We start from the raw sequence: 16,965 nt of genomic DNA on the forward strand, positions 1-16,965 counted from the left end.
AGAAATTGGTTCCCATCCTAAACATTTTTTTTGCAGCAGAAATTGACTCTTCCTCAGATTTTTTTCACAGAGCAAAAATGTAGTTTCTTATGTCCATTAAAAAACGAAGAGGAAAGGTCTTGGAAAAAATTCCATGGAGAAGAAACATTTTCTGCAAATCTAGCTAGAAATGAAAGAGGAGGAAGAAGAAAAAGGAGAGTGAGTGAGTGAGTGACAGAAGGATAATTTAAATGAATGAAAAGCAGAACAATCAGAGCAACATGAATTAATTAGGAAATCAAAGTTCTTTTTTTCCCCTCTAGCCAAATCAGAAACTACAGGTAGTCCTTGATTTATGAACGTAATTGAGCCCAAAATATTTGCTGCTAAGTAAAACATTTGTTAAGTGAATTTTGTCCCATTTTCTGACCTTTTGTGCCACAGATTTCAAATGAATCCTTGCACTTTTTATTTCCCATTGATTTTATTTGTCAGAAGGTTGCAAAAGGTGATCACATGACCCCAGGATAAATATGTCATAAATATGAGTCAGTTGCCAAGCATCTGAATTTTGATCATGTGACTACTGCAATGGTCATAAGTGTGAAAACCAGTCATAAGTCACTTTTTCAGTGCTCTTGTAACTTTGAATGGTCATTAAATGAACTGTTGTAAGTTGAGGACTACCTGAATATTTTTCTCTGCAACTCTTTACGGTATTAAAAAAAAAACCCATAAATGATTATGATATGCCTCCTCTACTTGGATATATTAAATACCCACGTTGCCTGAAACACGAAATGAAGATTGAATGCATTTTCATTATCAAATAAGAAAGCAAGAAATGTATCGGGCAACTGCTCAATTTGCTATCTATTACAAATATACAATAATGTATAGTTGAATATCTTACACTGTATCAGAGTTCAGTCATTGCACAAACCCATTACATGGTTTGACTAGTATGTATATACCTTACACGGGAAAAGACCCGAATACAACAAAACCAGCATTTCTCATATATATATATATATATATAAACCAGCATATATATATATGAGAAATTTATACATATATATATGTATATATATATATATATGTATGTATGTATAAATTTCTCATAAAATAAAACAAGAAAAAAAGGAAGCAAATAGGGAAGAGGAACTTATCAATCAATCAATGTTATAAATATGAAATGAATTAAACTTTGATCTAAAATTAAGTGTTATACAATATTGTTATAATCATGAACGATTTTAATTGTAAAATTTTCCAAATTAATATAGCATTTATTTTAGTTTGTAGCAAAAAGTCTAAAAGTGGTTACCACATAGAAACAAAACTAGACAAAGTCTTAATCAAGGTAGTTGATTACCTGCTATTTTTCTATTGTAGGACTTTGTCTTTTCATCACTGGGCATATAAAAAGCCTCACTGAAGTTCTCATATATGAAACAATGTCCCATGTTTTTTCTCCAACTGTTTATCCATCAAATGTAAAAGGAAAACAAGGTGCAACTGGTAAACCACTGTTGATTCTACACTGCGTGATCCAAACCATATTTTTTTAAAAAAATATTATCTGTGAACATTTATATCTGTTGTGGTCCGTCAGCGGCCAGTGGAGCTGGTGACAGACTCAGACAGTGAGAAGGTTGGGGAGGAACATGGGGAAGTCCTGGAGTCTGGGGAAGGCTCTGATGAGTGTTCTGCATCGGAGGCAGAGATGGGGCCAGAGCCATCCAACATTTATCAGGTGCATCACAGTTGGAGATCAGTGAGGCAGAAGAACAGCTAGAGCCTGTTCCTGATGTGTGCATGCACAGAGCTCTCAGGAGAAGAGAACAGTTAAGGAACAAGGGCCGACTCAGGAGTAAAGGCACAGGTAGACAGTGAATGGCCCCTCCCAAAGGGAATAAAGAGGAGCAAGAGGGGAGCAGAGTTTGCAGGAGACAATTTGTTTGTTTAAATAGTGTGTAGATTTGTTCATGACTCTCAGAGGCTCCTTGCCAGGTATTTTATTGTATAACATTGGGTTTGGAAGATATCTGCCTGGCAGCTCTCCAAGCCTGATAAGGTCTGTGGTTGTAAATTTACCCTTGAAAGGCTGTTTGCTGGGACTTTGCTGGATGTGAATGAGGGGAATTCACATTAGCTTAATAAAAAAGTGTTTTGTTGGGACAAGGAGTCTGCTTCGTGATTTTGTAAAGCCTAGGTCAGAACAATACCTATAATGCTCTCTTTTGATTTACATGCATAATATTTTAAGGCAGCACCAGGAAAATAAAATATTGTCCAATTTGCAACCAGTGGAAAAGCATTATGAATGGTAAATGTCAACCCAGGTTTTCACTGAATTTCTGGTCTGCTACTTGCAGTAGGCAAATTTAGCTAGCTGCACTTACACATCCTTGGCTAATCTCAAGAGGCTTAAAAAGTCAGATGTATTTGTATTTAGATTGTAGTAATAGGGCTATAAATAAGAACTCAAAGGCTCTATTGATATTTTAAAAATCCTTCATTTGTGCATCCCCGGGAAACATGTTCTGCTCTCTTTAGTCTTTCTATATTGAAAATAAAATAGCTACATCATTTAGGTATTGCAGTAAGACTTTAATATTGAAAAGCAATGGTTTGCCATGTGAATCAGATGGTCAGAAAAATGGAAGTATTTCAACTTCCTCATAAGTTCTGGGGAGGAAAGAGATCAGGAAACCAAGTTCTACAAAGTTAAATTGAGTGACTTAGAAGCTTTTAACTTGAAGAGAAGATAATTAAAAAGTAGTAAGATTTCATCTTCAGATATTTAAAGGGATGCTTCACAGATAACAGAGAACACTCTTTTTTACTTGCTTCATATGGTGGCAATTAAGTTCTATATTATAATATTGCAAATGACAAACAGGGATTTATTTGACCAAATATTTGGGAAAATACATTGTGTAAGCACATGTTTGTAAAGAAGTTATTGCTTATTGGAAGCTAGTGTGAATCTGTTAAGAATAAACCATGCCAAAGCAATCTGATTTCCTTTTCGATAAATGATTAGTTTAGTGGACCATAAAAATGAGAATTGACTTCAGCAAAGCATTTACAAAGTCTCCCATAACATAGTCATAAACAAAATTAAAAACTAAGCTATTGTTATTTTAATCCAGAGCAGGTGGAACAATTATTCCAAACCATTATCCGTGTCTAAGATGCTGAGCTTGTCGATCAGAAGGTTGGCAGTTCAGCGGTTCAAATCCCTAGTGCTGCGTAACGGAGTGAGCTCCCATTACTTCTCCCAGCTTCTGCCAACCTAGCAGTTCAAAAGCATGTAAAAATGCAAGTAGAAAAATAGGGACCACCTTTGGTGGGAAGGTAACAATGTACCGTGCACCCCCAACATTTAGTCATGCTGGCCACTTGACCACAGAGACGTCTTTGGACTCTTTGGCTTTGAAACAGAGATGAGCACTGCCCCCTAGAGATGGGAATGACTAGGAAATATGTGCGAGAAGGACCTTCACCTTTACCTTATAATAAAGTGTTGAGTGGATGTACTTAGGACTCTTTTCTATGCCCTGGGCTGTTCAAAATATCCATTAATAACTTGGATGAAGCTTAGAAAAATTTGCAGATAGGGATAGCAAACAATTTAAAAGAGAGTATTAAGATTTGATATGATGGAACAATGGGCATAAACCAGCAAGATAAATTTCATCCAGGACAACTGCAAACTCTCACATAGGGGTAAGAAAAATGAAACAGTTTTATGGGGGGTGGTGAGGACATCAGAGTGAGCTGCAGTACTAGTGGTAAGGATCTGGGTTTCTTGGTAGTTCAAAATGGGATATGAGCTGCTAGTGTAAAACTACTACAAAATAATTAAAGCAATTTTTGACAATCAAGATGATAAAGAGTTTGGATGGGGAAAATGGAAGAAAAAAATTACAAAACACTTAAAACCATTTCTCATATGTTTAACTTGGAGAAGAAAAAAACTATGGGAAATGAGTTTGGAGTGCTGATGGTAACATGATACAGTACTGCCTTCAAGTAGGAAGGACTGTCATGTAGAAAATGAAGTAGAATTATTTAGAGTTGTTTCAGAAAACAGGAGATGAAACTAGGCATTTAAAGGAAGTAGATTGTGGCTAATCCTTGGGGGAATTTTTTTTAGTGTTAAGAGCTATTTAGTGATGGAAGAGAAAGTTAGTGCCCTGGCTGAAATTAGACTTTCTGGTAAAACAATCTTCATAAAATTGCTCTCTAGAAATTGTTTTTCGTGATACCCTAGTGGACCTAAACTGTTGCAAATGATGAATGTTTAAATTACACATGTATCATTATTATTCTGAACAAGGATGTCCATAGTTGCTATTTTAATTTTTTAAAGTGAAATATGATTACATGTTCCACAATGCCTATTTCCAATATAGGCGGCGCACAGGAGTAGGGCCTTCTCTGTGATGGGCCCAGCCCTCTGGAATGACCTCCCGCCCCGACATTAGGACAACTACCGATCTCCGCTCCTTCCGCAAGAAACTCAAGACCCACCTGTTCCAACTAGCCGACCTGGCTTAATTAGAACTCTACTCTCTAATCCCCCTGGCAACTCTAAATTGTAAATTTTAAATTTTAGGGTATTTTTAATTGTTTTTAACTTTATTGTTACTGCTTTTTTAACATTGTGGCTAGTATTATTATTTATGAATTGTAAAAAATTTTTATGTATACCTCCTCCATGCCATATGTTTGTATATTTGATTGTACGCCGCCCCGAGTCCCTTTGTGGAGAGGGAGCGACTTATAAATTGAATAAAATAAATAATAAAATAAATAAATAAATATTCCCCCCCTCCATCTCCTTACGTCACACAATGAGCTGCTTCTCTCACATATAGCATCCTCCAAGTATTAGTAGTTGTTGATATTTAACAAAGACACCATAATTTTTTACACTGGAGAAAAGCATTTCACCATTTCATCCACTTTGCTTATATTTCTCCCTTCAAAACTATTACTGCTGTTTCTTCACAAGAACAATTTTGACCTTTCCTCCTATCCCCCCATAGCCCATTAGATGTATTAATGTCCTCAGTCAACCCAGTAGTAGGTTGGCTTAACAGAAGAAAAAGAGAAGGAAAAATCAAGGAAGTTTGGAGAGAGTTATGGGAATAAAACCTTGAGTAGTTTAAGGAAGACCATCTACGATAAATAAAAGGTCCCAAAATGTGGTTCATTGGGTTGGAAATGTCATATAAAGCTTTGGGTAGTCAAGAAGCTATGCTTGAAACAACCATTCTCAGTGTGACAAAAAATAATCTCAATCTAATTTATTCTGAAGTAAAGGGGTGAACGGTTTTTGCTTATTCTTTGAGCAAAAATAACCTTTCATTCAAATCCTTTATGTGTCTTATATTTTGATAAGTCCCAGCTGGACTGCATCTGCTTTGTGTTTTGAACAGAACATTTGGTTCATTATTTCTTATTATCAGAACTGACTTATGTTCTCCTAATTGTAGTGAGAAGGTCATCCAATGGTGTTAGGCCATTACTCTTTTTTCAATTACTCTGGAAAATTCAGAGTAATTTGAAAAGAGGATTTTCTAAAGCAAGCATAACAGCCATGATAACTACTCTTTCAAACATTAAATGCAGGTTTAAAATCCCACTCCATAAAAATTGTTTTGTATATAGCTCAGCTGAGGAAAATATAGGTCTGATTCAGACATCTCTATATGGATTTACACTGCAATAGTTCCATGAGGAGGAAGTGATGTTTGTCTCAATAAAGTCTCTAGTACAAATGAAGCTTCTCAATGTCAAAGGCTATGAACTCAACAGCACTCTTACAAGACACAACCGAAAAGCACCATCTACTCTATGCCTACAGAGAAAGAGTCAGATGTAAAGATAGGTAATCTTCCCACACTTAAGTAAAAAAAATTGCCCTTGTGTTCATGAGCCTTTTAGTGAGTATTCAGTGTAAAGAAAAATCATGCTTTCTAGGATTTGTGTCCTGATTTGTAATGCTTATGTACAAGAAAAATAGTATCTGACATCATTGTCCATGCACCTTAATTTAGCTTCAGAATTTAAGATTTTTTTAATCATAATTTAATTTACTGTCCCCTACTACCATACATTCATACACACAAAAAGGATTTTCAGCCTGTTACAGCCACCCTGGTGAAGGAATTTATTTCAAAGAAAATAATGTCCATCAAATAAAAGTAGGAGAAGACAGGCCATATCATCAATAGTAATCAGAGATAATCACAACCTTGAGGAATTTAACATTAAAAAAGTACAATCCACACATCTGTAGAACATCAAGTTTTCTGTGCAAATCAACATGAAGAGTGTCTCATCAGTTCTTCTCCAGTGTTTACGTCAGAGGGGGACTTTAATGGGTGTGCAAAATTAGGGGAAGTTTTCTTCAAGTCTTAGTAATCAACTCTTGACATGTTTAAGGACATCTCCATTTAGTTTTCCTGGCAACAATTGAGAAAAGGTTTGCCTCCAGGATGATGATGAATGATGATGATTTCCCAAGTGCAGACCACACCTCTGAGGGTTTTTTTTAATCCCCTCCTTCCATCCAAATCTAACCATGATCAATCATGTTTAGTTTGGGCAAGATGGACTAAATAATGCCACCCTTTATATCACCTAAGTATTGATTCCAATTTTGCTTCTTTTTCTGTATCAAAGGCCAAAACAGAATCTGGAAATCTGGGATTTTAAATAGATTGAAGCTTTTATTTATGTAAACTGCAAATAATGGAGCCACCATTCATAGGTTCACAGTGTACTCTCAGTCTTCCCCTAATCACTGCTCTATTTTATTCTGCTTCATGCTACTACAATAGTAATATTAAATGATGAACATTTGTTTGTGCCGATAAATCCATTTTTAAAATGAAGCATAATGATTTAAGCAGTGCCCTCCTAGATCAGACACCTGGCCCATCTAAACTAGGATGAGAAACCACCCAGAAATCTTAACAGTTGTAGGTTACATTGAAAACTAAAACAACAACAAAAACCAGGCACCATCCATGAAGCATTTTCATCACATAGCTAAGAAAATAGTATGGATGCAGTCAACAGGAGTGAAGTTTAATTTTTGAATATCTTTACCTTTCCATTCTTTCCAAGCATGCAAGTAAAGTAAGTAAAAGACATTAGATGTTGATCTACATACCTGTTGCAGAAATTGACAGGCTTTAGACTTCTCAGGATACAGGAAAAGTTTATTTGGCAGCCAGGTTCAGAAAAGTTAGCTCATGGCTAACGTTGTGAATTTCTGAAGCACCTTTATTATTGATGCACGCGTTTTTATACATTCTCAAAGACAGTGTAACACGGAAACACTTAACTCATTTCTTATTGCTTACCTTGAGGAAAAATCCTTATAAGGAGATGGGGGTCTTACTTCTCCTTTAGTTACAGGTATGGACTACGTGCCATTAACGGACTTTAATTGAACCTTGTGGTTTTGGACTTTTGACATAGGGACATTTGCTGGAACATGTTGTGGTTGAAGGCTGATGACATTTCCCTGTCCCTTTAAGCAAGCTTCTAACTGTCCCTTTTATGCCACGTCTTCATTCTTATATTTTAATCCATATTTTATTCTACTTTATACCTAGCAAGTGAGCTGCTAAGAGAAATGGGTCAAACAAGCAAACAAAATTAAAATGGTCAGACCCATACAGAGTACAGAAACAACCACACACATACAACCCATTACATAAAAGAAAGCACAGATGCCTCCTTTGGCTATTGGAAACAATTCTAAAAATGGTGTTCCACAAAGCTTTTCTGTAACTTGTTTGGGTGAACAAATAAATAAATGAATAAGGGTTGGGACTCTCTTTTGTTTGGCTGATTAATATTTGATGAATTATAGAAGAAGGAAGATCAAAATAAGCCACAATACATTGCCTTTTTATTGGGCTTTGCCTTATATTGCCTCCTCCTTCAACTTTATTCAGAAAAAGAGTACAAACATCCCTCTTCTTCCCCTTTCACTGTAGATTTTAAGTTTCTTTTCTGAAAGCTGGTACGTCTGAAGGGAGAAAAAGCATTAAAACAAGATCACTACATGAAATAAAATTATTTTATTTCTAGCCACATGAGACACTTCTAAAGGTGATCCCAATTTCACTTTTTGATTATTTTCTTCTCCCTTTCTATTTACTTTAAAGCTCAATGAAAATAAGGGACATTCACTTCAGATGTAGCTGCAGATCTACCACAGAAAGAATGGTTATTGTCTTAAAAGAGAAATTAAGGTCGTGATCTTTGTGGGCCAGGAATAAGATGTTAGTTCATCAGCCAAAAGCATCCTCTGTGGCCATAATTTTAAGCAGATCTTAATAGCGAACAATTGCCTTCTTGCATTAATAAATATACTTTCCCCTAAACTAGGACAGTTCACAGTGATCATTTCCAGCTTTCTAAAGATTTCCAGTGGCTTGTGCTGTAATGTTTACTGCTGAGGTAAGATGTTTGAGTTTGCAGTCCTAAGCAAGAATGTCAGACAACTATTACAATGTTACCCCAATCAAATAAATAACAAAGATAGGACTCCAGTATACCATATTTTTAGGAATATAAGATGTACCTTCCCTCCACCCCCAAAGCGGGTAAAAATCTGGATGTGTCTTATGCACTGAATAGAGCATTTTTGGCCTCCTGAAACCCCACCCTGTGCATCCTGTTTTTTGCAAAAATGGACACATAGAGGGTTTGGGAGGCCTAGAAAGTTCTCCTAGGGTCTGGGGATGGCAAAAATGAGTGAAAAATGGGCCAATTTTTCACAAACATTGGGCTGTTTTTGCCCTCCCAAGCCCCCAGGTGCACTCTGCAGGCCTTCAAACTCTCTACATGCCCCAGTTTTTGCACAAATTGGGCCCATTTTCACAAAAAGTAGGCCATTTTATGCTTGGTTTTTGGCCTTTCCAACCACCAGGAGCACTCTACGGGCCTCCCTCAATCTCTGAATGCCCTGTTTTAACAAAAAAGATCCTGTTTTCATGAAAAACGGGCCTTTTTTCCGCCTCCCAACCCCACCATATATCACATTTTTGCCCTCCCCGGGCCCCAGGAGCACTTTGCAAGTCTTTCAAACTTTCTGCCTGCCCCCCCTTTTTTTTACAGAAGATGGGGTGTGCAGAGGGTTTGGGATGCCTGCAGCGTGTTCCTAGGGGTCAGGGAGGGCAAAATCTTTTTTTTAAATTTACCTCTTCAAAATCTTGGTGTGTCTTATGCTCCGGTGCATCTTATAGTCCAAAAAATACAGCATTTAAAATACAAAAAAAGCACAAGATTATGAAATGAAGAACCTTCTTTCACTGCTTGCCTTTTGTGTTACAATTTATCACCCCCAGCACAATGAGGAAAAGTTTGACTGCAGGGTGGGAAAATTGGCTGGCAGGAAATCCTATTTTCAATCTTGCTTCCACATCTCCTGGGTGAATTAATTTCTTCTTTTCAATAATATGGACTTTGAATGGACAGATGGAGCCATTCACTTCCTATCTGCTCTCATTTCACTCATCTGCCAGGTAAATACAAATTATGTGTTTGTTGTGAGAAGTTATTTTTAAATAAAAAAAGCAGCTTTAATTGCATCACACTCCTTAAAATTATATTTTATTTAGGTGATTATAATTTTTTAAAATCATGTTGTTTGCCAGGCTAAATACCTTCTCTTGATTTCATGCCCCAAATCAGAGATCAGCTCTACTGGGCTCCTACTGTGGATCTCAGAGCTATTGCTAAATTCCTAGCATATCCTATTAATTGATCCTACTATTGTGGCTACTAAAAATGTAAAGCCTTGAGGATTGGATTAAGGGAAATCCCCCCGCCTCCCAGTATGTCTGAGATTGTTTAAGATACTTGTCCCTTTTGATGTTTTCTCAGTTTTCCAATATTTCTACAGGCTTTTTTTTTTTGAATTATTCTCACATCTGTACTTCCTGTTTTTGTATTGCATCTGCTTCTCCCTTGAGGGCACTTCCACTACACTTGTATTCCCCAGTCCCTCTAATGCTGTTAGAAGCTGACCTCACTTTTGCCAAGCTGGAAATATTGAGCGTAGACTGGAGACAACAGTATTGAGTCAATCAGTCTTAAAAATAATGACTCCCTCAAGACATGTTTGATCCCAATGACTCCATAGAGATATCCAAGGTAGTTTTCTTGGCAACTATATAGATGTGATTTGCCACTGTCTTCTTTCAGGATATACTGTATATTTTTTTCAACTTCTCAGTCTAGTTATATCCCTGGAATTTCATGGAGTTCTATTAACAGCCCTAGTTAGTTTTTCCAAAAAAGCCAAATTTTCAAAATAAGAAAAACAGAGAATAACACACATCAAAAGTGCTTGCCCAATGGCAATGAGCCAATGTCAATTAAAATCCATATTTTAAAGCACGTTCTGAATATTTCTCTAGCCATTTGCAATAACAAAAACACCAAGTGGTTGCTACAAGGACACCCTATCTACATGCAAAAAAATACTATCCCTTCTTTGTATGTTTGTATATGTGTGTGTATATATGTATATATGCATTATATTTATATTATACCATTCAATTGACTGCAGGTAGTTTCAGCAAATCTTTATGATGTCAAATGGCAACATGAGCATATGTTGTTATCACATAAGGCTCATCATTGCCCTCTTGAATATCAACATCTGATGCAAATACACAGGTCAGAACATTTGAGTGATGATATAATGCATAATTGCTGCATGCTCATGGGTACGCCATAGGAATTCAATAAATATATGTAAATACTAGCTGAATACCCATGCTCTGCTATGTAACTATGTGATCGTCTTGATAAATCAACACTTACAGCTTGAAAATTAATCAGTAGTTATGATCAGCATCTCCTCTCCCCTTCTCTCCCTCAGGCTTGCCCCACAGAAGCCTTTTCTCTCCCCCTTCCTTCCCTCAGGCTGTCCCCATTGATCCTCTCCTTTCCCCTTCTCCCCCTCAGGCTTGCCCCACAGAGTTATTTTCAGGTTGGGAAGGGAAGTATCACATCTAACTCCTGACATCAGAGTGTGTTAATAATAATATAAAAAATACTAATAATCTGATGATCATTTCAAAAAATCATTTCTTAGTGAGCACCTAGAAGCCAAGACAAACATATGTGCCAAATTTCAAGTTTGTAGGCTTTACGGTTGTGAACAATATATATAAACAATAAATAATATATACTTATTTCCATATACAATTAAGTGCATTAATTTTTTATTGAATTCAGTGCAAAATTGTGCATTAACATTAGACTCCAAAGATCATAATCTTTGTCACCTTCCGTAAAACTAAAAGGGAGCAGATCCAATTCCTACTTCTCTAACAAGGATGAATTGCACAAAATGACAAATATTATTTTGAAAAAATGGTATCAAAGATACCATGAACACACAGATATACCCATTGACTTTGTAGTTCAAGCAAGTTTATTGAATTAAACTTAGAAACATGGGCAGCCAATGCAGAATCTTGGTACAGGAATAGCACTGCTGTATCGCTCTTACCCTTCAGCTAAATCCTACACTGAATGAAGTTTGTCCTCAAAGGCAGCCTCAAGTAGAACTCATTGCAGTAATCTAGTCTTGAGTTAATGAAGCTTTGAGTTACTTTTGCCAGTGGCAGGAAAGAAAGGATGCAACAGGTGCACCAGATTTTTAAAATATATGCTGTACATGCATGCATAGACAATTTCAATATCTTTCTTTTCTTCTTTTGTTTATAAGCTATTGCAAGCTGCTAACCTGAAAGGAGAGTGTGCTGGCAGTTTTTGCACTCAGGCATTTTGTGCAATACTTTAAATATTTCAGTGATACAGTTTTTTTTTTTTTTTGCAGCAGCAAATTGCAGTGAGTGTAGGGAAATATAGCCATTACTAATTCAAGCTAGTCTGAATGTTTGCAGATCCTTGGAAATCTTCTCAGTGTAGCATAATCCAGGTGAAGTAAGTGAAAGGTAAAATTGAGAAGTCAGTAGGAAGGAGTCAGGAATTTTTACTAATGCGAAAATTGGCAGATTTGCCTCCAGGCTCAACATTTCAAAACCTCACCAAAGAAAATACAGTGCTAGTTTTGCTGCAGTTTCAAATGGATGGAGACAGAAACAAATCAGTTCAACTCATGACTGCGAGGTCAGGGAATCCAGTAGGTGTATGATTCTTCTGTGGAAGTGTCCAGAATGAGGAGTGAGACCAAGAAAAAAGATCAATAACCAATTTCTGTCTTTGGTTTCTAGTGTTAATTGAGAGCCAGGAGTAGCAAGTAAATGGGCATTAGCAAAATCAGTGAGGAGATCAAAGAACCTGGTCCTCTCAAACTTTGCATCTGATGTTGTCCAACATCTGGAATCAGATTTACCTAAGCTTCATACCCTTCTTTCCAGCTCCTTTTCTGACTGCAGTGCCAGATCTTCAACTTGGCAGAGGGACAAGCAGTCTTTGTGAAGTTTTTAATCACATGTAGTGAAGTGCTGGTATTAAATCTTTGAGTCTTCAGTCAGTATTGTTATTAAATGGAGCAGAAAATGAGCAGTAGAATAAGGAAGCAAGTGGAAGCTAGACGGAGACAGCTGATGGAACAGATCCAGCCTTTTGAAGCAGAAAATACTGACTTCAAAAAACAAGGGTCCTTCCTAGCTGCATAGTTTCATGGCACTCCTGGAAATATTTGCAATATGAACCAAAGATTCCTACATCAGAAGAATCTTAGTTGTGTTTTTTTCCTGCTGTATCCTAATGCAAGGAGGCTTTCAGTAAAAACAGGTTAATGTCATATTTTTATGTCTTGCCCTTGCCCTCTTAAAGGAAATAATTTACCGTTTCATTCTCTTCTGATGGCAAATGAGTAAAATGTCCAATACAACACAGTACCTGGACAGTCACTCCACATTGCTTGTGACATTTCATATATATTATTCTTTATGGACCCTGAAAGCAAATCAATGGTCTGCTTACTCAGTATTGCAGAGTTTCTTGTAGCAAAATGCATGACAGCAATTTAACCAATATCTGGGCAGCCAGCTGGTAAGGGTGGCATTAATGATTTTGTAGAAAGTTAACTAAGTACATCTATCACTTTGTCATCTATGGTAAAAGAAAGTATCACTCAAAGAATAAAAAGACAGCACATTTTGGCTTCTTTTTGCAGGTTATTGTGAAATATGTTACAAAAATCAATAGACCTAGAGTGGTGTGGTGAGCTGATTTTGTTGATTAAATAGAACACAGGGAGACGAGCAAAAAAGAGGATAAGCCACATATGGATAAGGGTTGAAAGTTTGCTAAAAAAAAATAGGCAGAATATGTGAAACTATATTATAGCTATAATTCACGCCCTTCCCAAATTTAAATGTGATCAGAAATAAAGTGAGGGACCATCCATTAGGACACAACTTTGCATTTATTCAAATCTCTTTTCTTGACATAATTTTTTCACTCTCTTGACAAATATATAGTAAATGTTACTGAGATCTGACTTAATATTTCATTGACGAATCTTTGCTTCCACTGAGTAAATCATATCGTCTGAATTGGTGTAATATATTATTAAAATATTTATTGAGTGTCCACAGGGAGAATAGGATTATGACTTACAGAAGTTCTATATGAATGTTACTGAATATAGATACTATGCATTCAATCTTTACTGTTTTAGTTAACAATGATCACTGCTGCAAATTGCAACATTATATGTAAATATGGTATACTTAATAAAAAGTAGTAACATAATTCAATAGGGACAATGGTATTTACAAGGTGAGACCATTTCTTGCTCATGATTATATTGATAAAATGGCACAAATATTCTTGGTTGCTATTCAATTTTGTATAATTTATGTTGTTTTAATCTGGGTTGTTTATTCTGTTTTAACTGTTAGCTCCCTAGATCCATCCGTATGAGATGGGAAGCCATATCTATTTATTACATAAAGTAAATACAATTTTAAAATGCATATATTTTGTAACACTACTGGAAATCATACATTATGCCAGGTGTAGACTGCTTTGTTTCTTTTTTTGATGGATTGATTGCATGGGCATTCTTCATGAAGCATGAAGGTTGGAGTTCTTAATTATATATGCTATTGAAATTACTTAATCCATTTTACACACGCATATACAAAATATCAACACATAAATAAAAGAGGTATTAAGAGTAATGCTGAATAAGTATGTACTTTGGCATAATGTCCCTTTTTGGGAGAGGGGGCGGTTTAGAAATCCAAATAAATAAATAAATAAATAAATACTTTCTATCTTTCTCTCTTCAAGTTTGTCATAGTTTTGGCAGCGTGACTAGTATTATGCGATAAACCCAGGAGCAAAACACAGCACACAGCACACAAAACTTTTAGACAATTAATAGTGGTTTATATATACATACCGTATATACAGACATACACATGGAGATAAACTCTTTACCACTCAGCTACGAACACAAGGAAAGAAAATGAGATACATGACGACAGAGAGAAACACCCTCTAACGCCATCTATATATAGACTTGTGTGGACCTCCCATCAGAGTCTTAAAAGCGTTATACCATAGCTGCAACAAATCAGCCTCATTGCATCAGCCTTACATTGCATCAGTTTACGGATTACAGTTTACAACCTTTCACCAGCCGGCAGCTATTAAATCCTCATTACCTGACAAAGTTGCTTTGTTATTTTTCTTCTTCAAAAAAACAACAACGGTTATACCTATCTAACAATGTATAGAAAATCTGTGAATCAAAGGTATTGGATAAGAGGGGAAAGGATTCAGATGAATCTCAGCTGGGAAAAGTGATGCTTGTCCAGAAACTCTCCAGTTCCAGGGCTGCAAGGGAGATGCCACTGATTCAGCCTAGAATAGACTAGATTTCAATTTAATCATCTTTCTGAATTCTGGCAATGGTAACATGCTTTTATTTCGTACTTGGACTACTGCATTTTTCTCTCCATGGCTCTTGAAGACAATTCTGCACAGCTGCCCACTAGTTAATGAGGAACAAGCAATGCAGGCGAAGAGCACCCGTACTGTAAGTTGGCTTATAGGTGTGGTATTATTATCTATAAAGGTTAGTATGCCTGTTATCTTCAAGACTGTCTGCGCAAAGTAGAATCTACCTATGCAATTAGTATGCATTAACATCCACAGATGGCATTCTGTGGCTTTGTATGACCAAGGAGGTTAAAAAAACATGGACTTAAAGTCAGATTTTTTGATAGTAATTTTTGAATAGGTTCACCCTGCCCCTACAATGCTCTGTTAACATCCTTAAAGATCAATAAGATGATGGGCTTCATTAAAAGCTTCAGAGCAAAGGGTAGAACATAATTCAAGAGTGTTCTTGGCAATGGTTCACTGTAATATAGTTGAAATGATGTTGTTCATAGTTGTTGTTTTAATGTGTTTTTTTCTTTTTCAGAAAAGTAATTTTCCTAGACTCTTCAATGAGACAACATTGTAATAAATAACAAAATAAAAATAAATAACTTATATAACCATTAATGTAAATCATCACATTCTAGCAAAACAATGCTTAAGATCATCCAAAAATCTTAAGATCTCAGAGTACTATTTGAAAATGCTAGATGTTTGAGCTGGGTTTAGAAAAAGCTGAAGAACATGAGACATCATTATTGGTGCACTTTGGATAACAGAGAGAGTACAAAAAACCAACAACACCCCAACCCTAAACAGGAGTCAGTATGCGTTTTCTGGATTATACAAAAACCTTTGATTGTGTCAGTCATGTCATCCTATGAAATGTGCTTAGAAAATGGGAATCCCAACGCATCGCATTGTTTCAATGCAAAAGGTAAGAAATCCCCTTAAGAGACAAAACATGATAAAACAAACTGAGCTCCTGACAAAGGAGTGAGGCAAAGCTCTCCCCTCATATATTAGGGAATAATGGGTTTCATGAAAATGAGTATGGTTTTAAAATTGGAGGAAGAAACATCAACAAGCTGCACTAGTCCAGTTGTCTCGTGAAAAAACACCTTTGCGACACCATGACCTGGATGACTGAGAATCTCCATGGACATTTGACAAATGGATAATTAACCAAATGAGGTTTCACTTGAGGCACAAATGACCAGACACATTATGCAAAATCCCAGCTCTCTGGAAAAGTTTTAATATTGGGAAAGGAAAAAGATGATCAACAGCAAGAGCTGAAGAAACAAGTTAGGGATAGATGGACATGGAGAAAATCTACCTTCATGGTGGCTTAAGAGTTGACACCAACTTGATGGCACTTAATAATTCTTTTTAATGAAAAACACAGTGTTTCTATTCTTGGATGCATTCAGTTCCACCACAGAGGTTTTCTAAAATTAAATTAATCCAATATAACTTCTCTGTTTTAATGTATTACTTCTATTTGTACACATATTACCTTTTTAAAAGAAGAAAAGTAAGTGCTAACAGAGTGGGGAATATTTTGCCTAATCGTGTGTCCAATAAAATCATGGTTTTCTTCTTTTGCCCTGGGATGTGGGTGAAGAGTAGAACAAGTTTTTTTGTCCATAAATAATTGATATTATGTTAAGTTAATGCAAGTACAAGCTACTCTAAAATAATTTGCATTCATTACCACAGAGATAGATAACAAAAACCAATTAATGTGGGGAAATGCATTTTACCTCCCAGCTATTCTGACTACTGAAACTAAAAAACTCAGAGACCAGGGAAAGCCGAAGGACCACAAAAAAATAATTAATATTCTTCCTTGCTTGTCCTTCTTTCATTGTATTGAAATACCACAGCACACAATAATTCTGAAATGCAACAAAAGTGGAGATCTCAGGTAAAACATTTGTTTCACCAGTAAAAACAGATTCTGAACAGACAAAAGTATGCTAGAATAACATACATTATGCCAAAGAATTAAAAAATAGTCACCCATGGCTCAGATTTAATTATTTGTTTTAAAATAATGTT

The sequence above is a fragment of the Natrix helvetica genome (genome assembly GCF_964273705.1).
Source record: "Natrix helvetica genome assembly, chromosome: 2".
Taxonomy (NCBI): domain Eukaryota; kingdom Metazoa; phylum Chordata; class Lepidosauria; order Squamata; family Natricidae; genus Natrix; species Natrix helvetica.